At 40.7% G+C, this 6842-nt stretch overlaps 1 protein-coding gene across 2 annotated transcripts in view; it reads left to right on the top strand.

Annotated features, from left to right (window-relative positions):
• The first annotated feature begins 912 nt into the window (after positions 1-912).
• LOC125483574 (zinc finger protein 3-like) overlaps positions 913-6842 on the top strand; it is an 11615-nt gene continuing 5685 nt past the window's right edge. For both annotated transcript variants that reach the window (XM_048599488.1, XM_048599486.1), the window contains exon 1: positions 913-1086. The gene's annotated coding sequence lies outside the window, so the exon portion shown is untranslated. The remainder of the gene's footprint in view (positions 1087-6842) is intronic.

The raw sequence follows: 6842 nt of genomic DNA, 5'->3' as shown, positions 1-6842 counted from the left end.
CCCATTCTATGTCTCACTGTTCCTCCTTCTCCCACTTTCCAGCTGACTCCTTCCCCTGCTCCCCACCAGTTCCCCCCAACTCTTCCCCTCCCTCCTGTCATTATGGGTTTATTTGAACCTTGTTTGGTATTTTGTTATTATTTCTGCTGCTTGTGTCTGAATGTAGATTCCGTTGTTGGCCATCATTGGTTATATGTTACTGATTTCCCAACTATATCTTCCCATGGTCAGGAATTGTTTGTCCTGCACTGAAGATCATTTCTGCTTCTGTGCTATCATTGACCATCAAGTAATTGTTACAGCACAAGGATAGCAACCAAGAACAGATTAGTGCCACTATCACTGGATTCACAACACAGTGGCATTATGTACCTGTAATTTTATACCACAAAATGGAGAATTGTAAATGTTTCACTGCACTCCTGTCTGCTTGTACTTGTGTATATGTGACAATGAAACTGAATTCTAATTCCATTTCTACTTCTAAATTAAACATTGAGTGGCCATTTAAATTGCCCAAATGTTCCTAACCAGACTTTATGAATAACAGATCTTGGACACCAAGTTTATAGAAAAGAAATCACAATAACTTGAGCAAAACAAACTTAAACAACTAAGCAATGTAATCAATATCTCTGATATAAACACAATCTTTTTTGTTCATAACCTACACTCTCACTGATGACAGACACAGATAAGGGATACTTTAAACAGAAAACAAAATTAATGTAAATTGTCAGTTGAATTAAACAGTTTCAAATAATGGATGCCAAGCCTTTGTGCAATCGTGAGATAATGAGTTGTTCAGAGGCATGTAAAACTTTGTCTAATTTCCAAGTCAGCAATGAATGTACACAGTTTCAGCAAACTTCCATAAATATTTTCTTATTTCCTATGTTGCTTTTCTCAGAATGTTCAACAATTTGAGAACCGGATAGAAAATGAGAGACAGAGCAATCAGTCCGGAACCGTCCAAAGTCACTGCATCTCCTTGACCTTCTTGAACTGCTGCAGTCCCTGTGGTGAAGCTACTCCTAGATTGCTGTTCCACAAGGAGTTACAGGATTTTCATCCAGTGGTGATAAGGTAGTGCTGATGTCTGTGGGAGTTACAATCATTTCTTTTTTATTATCCCATCTTCAACAGAATTGAAACATAGAGAGTAGGATCAGGAGTAGACCATCGTGATGTTCGAGCCCACCGTGCTATTCAGTATGATCATGGCTGATCATTCTACTTAGTCGCCTGTTCCCACTTTAGACCCATGCCCTTTGATCCCTCAGAACAATATCTGTCTTTTTCTTGGAAACATTCCATGTTTTGGCCTTAACTGCTTTCAGTGGCAGCAAATTCCACAGGCTCACAAGCTTCTAAGTAAAGAAAATTTCCCCCATCTCAGTCCTAAATGGCCTACCCCATCCCCTTAAACTTTTATCCCCTGGTTCTGGACAGCCTGGTCATTGAGAACACTCTTCCTGCATTTACCTCATTAAACCTGTTACAGTGTTATTGGTTTCTGCGAGATCTTTCCTCATTCTTCTGAACTCCAGTGAATTTCGTTTTAACCAATCCATGCTGTTCATATACGTCAATCCTGCCATTCCAGGAATCAGCCTGGTAAACCTTTGTTGTACAGCCTCCATAGCCTGAACATCTTTGTCAGATAGGGATTCCAAAACTGTACACGATATTGCAGGTGTGGTCTCACCAAGACTCTACAATTGCAGCAAGACATCCCTGCTCCTGTACTCAACTTCCCTCGCTATGACGATCAACATAACATTTGCCTTCTTCACCTTCTGCTGCACCTGCATGCTTACTTTCAACGACTTGTGTACAAGGACAAACAGGTGTCATTGCATCTTCCTCCTTTCCCAACCTATTGCCATTCAGATAATTGTGTTCTGTTTTTGCAATCAAATGGGTTAGCCTCCAATTTATCCACATTATCCTTCATCCGCTTTGAATTTTTGCCCACTCACGCAACTCCAAATCATACTGAAGCACATCTGCATCCTCCTGACAGTTCACTCACCCAGCTTCATATCATCTATCTACAAGTTTGGAGATATGACATTTAAATTTCCTCAACTTATTCATTAACAGATATTGTGAATAGCTGAGGTCCAAGCACTGATGCCTGCAGTACCACACTGGTCACTGGCTGCCACTCAAAAAAATGACATGTTTATTCCTGAACTTTGTTTCCTGTCTGTGAGCCAGTTCTGTATCTGTGTCAATACACTTTCCTAATCCCATGTGTTTTAATTTTTCATGCTAATCTTTTCTGTGGGACATTTTGAATGCCTTCTCAAAGCCCAAGTAAACCACATCCACTGCGTCCTCATCAACTCTAAGCATTGCAATCTTGAAACATTCCGGCAGATTTGTCCAGCATGATTTCCCTTTTGTAAATCCATGCTGACTGACTGTCCAATCCTGTCACTGTTTTCCAGGTTTAGGCTAACCGGTCTGTAATTCTATGTTTTCTCTCCACCTCCTTTTTTCAAATAGTGGGGTTTCTTTAGCTACCCTCCGATCCATAGGAATTGTTCCAGAGTTTATAGAGTCTTGAATAATAATTATCAATTTCCTCTATTTAGAGTCAAGCCCTGGTTTCAGAATGTGTCCACTATCTCGTGGGCCACTTGGTTAAGTACTCTGGGGTTTACATTACCAGGTGCTGGGATGTGTTAGTTTTTAATCCCATCAATTTACCCAACACCATTTCTCTGCTAATACTGATTTCCTTCAGATGCTTCCTGTCAAGTGTTGCCCAGCATTTTAGGGATATTATTTGTGCCATCTGTTCTGATAACAGAACCAAAATATGTAGTTAATTGGTCTGCCTCTCTTTATTCCACATTATAACTTAGCCTGTTTCTGATTGTAAGAGATTTGTTTTCATTATTTTTTTCTCTTCGTTATATCTTTAGGAGCTTTTACAATTAGTTTGTATGTTCCCCACAAGCTTATCTTCATACTCTGTTTTTCCCCTTTTAATCAATCCGTTAGTCCTCTTTTGCTGAAATCTGAACTGCTCACAGACTTCAGGTCTGCTGCTCTTTTTAGCCAATTTGTATGCCCCTTCCATGGAACCAGCATTGTCACTAATATCCCTGTTAGCCATGGCAGTGTCATCTTTCCCATTTTATTTTGTGCCAGACAGGAATGAACGACTGTTGCAGTTCCTCCAAGTGCTCTTAAATATTTGTCATCCCTTTAAGTTTATGTTCCCCAAGTTATTGTAATCTGCGTGCACCTCATACCATTGTAATTTCCTCTATTTAGATTTGGCCCCCAGTCTCAGAATCAAATATGTTACTCTCCATTTTAATGAAGAGTTCTATCACGGAGTTCTTCATTCTGCCATTTGGGCCGCTCACAGCTGGGATACCAATTATTTCCTTCCCAGTACCCAAGTAAAATGTTGAAATTAAATTTGCCATAGTCCCAGAAGGCTATAGGACTCGTCTCCCACTTCAGAGGGAGAGAGACGACAAATGGTGCTTTAACCATGAGGGTCACCATGCCTCTGGAAAGGGGCAGGTTTAATAATGTGGGACCTTCTTGGTGACCTCAGCTGGTACAGGAATTGAGAACGTGCTATTGGTGTCACTCTGCATCACAAACCAAATGTCCGTCCAACTGAGCTAACCCACCCTCGGCTATTACAGAATATGAAGTTCAGGATGGCCTGTCCTCCATTCTTGTCCTTAATGTATCGATCCAGGAAACCATTTCATACATACTCCAAGAGTTTCTCTTCTATGGTCTTGTTACTGATTTGATTTGCTGAATCTATGTGCAGACTGAAGTCACCCACAATAACCATAAGACCACAAGATGTATGAGCAGAATTAGGCTCTTCGCCCCATCAAGTGTGCCCCACTATTTGATCATGACTGTTATGTTTCTCAACCCCATTCTCCTGCCTTCTGCTTTCTTGCATAACCATTGATCCTCTCTCCAATTGAGAACCTATCGATCTCAGCCATAAATAGGTTCAATGACTTGCCCCCAACAGCCCTCTACGACAATGAGTTCCACAGAATCATCACTGTTTGGCTGAAAAAATTCCTCTTAATCTCAGTTCTAAAGGTTCATCCCTTCACTGAGAGGCTGTGCCCTTGGGTTCTAGTCTCTCACACTAGTTGTAACATCTTCTCCATGTCCATATATCCAGGCCTCTGTGTTCTGTAAGGTTCAGTCACATAGAGTCAGATTGCACTGAAACAGACCCCTCGGTCCAATCAGTCCACGCGGACCATGATCCAAAACTAAGGTATTTTCACCTGCCTACATTTGGTTCATATCTCTCCAAACATTTCTTGTTCACGTACTTATCCAAATATCTTTTAAATGTTGTAACTGTACCCACATTCACCACTTCCTCTGAAAGTTCATTCCACACATGAACCACTCTGTGCTTAAAAAACAATTGACCCTCATGTCTTTTTTTAAATCTTTCTTCTCTCATCTTAAAAAAAAAAAGCCCCCTATTCTTGAAATCGCCCACCCTAGGGAAAAGGCACCTGCCATTCACCTTATCTATGCCCCTCAGCATTTTATAAACCTCTATAAGGTCAACTGTTTACTGTCTGGCCTCTTCAGTCTTCTAGTCTACTTCATCAATAAACTCAATCAAATTTGTGATACACGATTTCCCTTGCACAAAACCTTGCTCACTATCCCGAATCATTCGTTGTCTGTCCAAATGCTATCTTTCCGAATCACCTCCAAAGACTTACCCACCAACAAAGTCACACTCTCAGGTCTATAGTCCCCAGGCACCTCCCTACATTCCTCCGAAAACAAAGGGATAACATTAGTCACTCTCCAGTTATCCGTTATACCTCATGCATATTTATAGATGACAGAGATATTTTTGCAAGGAGCCCCGCAATTTCCTCCTTAACTTCCCACAATGTCCTGTGGTACACTAGATCAGGCACTGGAGATTTATCCACCTTTATATTCTCTAAGATTTTGAGCACTTCCTCTCCTGTAATGTGAACTATTTTCAAAACATCAAGATTTATTTCCCCAAGTTCTGTAGCTTCCTTCAGTCTAACTCGTCCATGCTGACCAGGTTTTCCAAACTGAAGTAATCCCACTTGCTTCTGAGATAGTAGGAACTGCAGATGCTGGATAATCTGAGATACCAAGGTGTAGAGCTGGATGAACACAGCAGGCCAAGCAGCATCAGAGGAACAGGAAGGCCTGAAACGTCAGTATTGGTCCAATACTTTTCCTATTCGGGTGCCTTTCCAATTGTCTTTTAAACTTTTTAAGTGTACTTGTACCTACCACTTCCTCTGGCAGTTCATTCCACATATACACTGCCCTCTATTTGAAAAGGTTGCCCCTTGCTTTCCTTTTAAATCTTTCTCCTCTCACTTTAAAAAAAATATTCCTTCTAGTTTTGGACTCCCCTATCCAAGGGAAAAGAACTTTGCTGTTCACTTTATCTATACACCTTATGATTTTATAAGCTTTGATAAAGTCACCCCTCAACTTTCTTACATTGAAAAAAAGTCCCAGCCTATCCAGCCCTTCTTTAAAACTCAAAAATTCCATACCTGGCAACATCCTGGTAAATCTCTTCTGAACCCTCTCGAGCTTGATCGTATCCTTCCTATAACTGGGCAATCAGAATTGGACACAGTATTCAGAAGAGGCCTCACCAATGTCCTGTATAACCTCAACATAACGTCCCAACCCCTATATTCAAAGGACTGAGCAATGAAGGCAAGTGTGTCAAATGCCTTTTTAACCACCCTGTGTATATGTGACACAAACTTGAAAGAATTATATACCTGCACCCGTAGGTCCCTCTATTCTTTAACACTACCCAAGGCCCTACCATTAATTGGATTAACCCTACCCTTGTTTCTTGAACCAAAATGCAATACCTTGCATTTATCCAGATTGAACTCCATGTGCCATTCTTCAGCCCATTGACCTATTTCATCAAGATCCAGTTGTAATCGTAGAAAACTTTCTTCACTGTCTATTATCCGAGCAATTTTGGTGTCCTCCACACTTACTTACCATGCCTTTTATATTCTCACCCAAACCATTTGTATAAATGACAAACAAAAAAGGACCCAGAACCAATCCCTGTGGAACACCCCTGGTGACAGGTCTCCAGTCTGGAAAAATTCTCTTGAACATATTTAACAAATTCTTCACCATCAAAACCTTCAACAGTATAGTAATGTCAGTCAGTGTTTGGAAAATTAAAATCACCTACTGTTACAACCTTATTATTTTTACATATATCTGAGATCTCTCTACGTGTTTGTTCTTCTGTTTCCCTCTGACAATTGAGGGGCCTGTAGTACAATCCCATGAAGTTGATCATTCGTTTCTTATTTCTAATTTCAATCCATATATTTTCACTGGATGATATTTTTAGAAATATTTCCTCCAGTTACAGCAATGATGTTTACCCTATTCAAAACTGCCATTCCTCCTCATTTGCCTGCCAATCTATTCTTCCTATATTCCCCTAATACTTCTAAACTCCATCAAATATAGACCCAGAGTTCTCACCTCTATTTTTATGACAAGCCCTTCGTCCTCGGATCATTCTTGTAAACCTGCTCTGGAGTCCCTCCTGTGCCAGCACATCCTTCCTTAAGTACAGGTCCCGAAACTGCTCATAATATTCCAAATACAGCCTGACCAGAGCTGATACAGCCTCAGTATTACATCTCTGCTCTGGTTTTCGAGGCCCCTTGAAATAAATGTTAAAATGGCATTTGGCCAAGCAGCATCATAGGAGCAAAAAGGCTGACGTTTCGGGCCTAGACCCTTCATCAGAAGGGTCTAGGCCC

The sequence above is a fragment of the Rhincodon typus genome, chromosome 7 (assembly GCF_021869965.1).
Source record: "Rhincodon typus isolate 14 chromosome 7, sRhiTyp1.1, whole genome shotgun sequence".
In the NCBI taxonomy this organism is placed as follows: Eukaryota; Metazoa; Chordata; class Chondrichthyes; order Orectolobiformes; family Rhincodontidae; genus Rhincodon; species Rhincodon typus.
The sequence above is the reverse complement of the archived record's forward strand: the minus strand, read 5'-3'. Positions and strand labels throughout refer to the sequence as shown.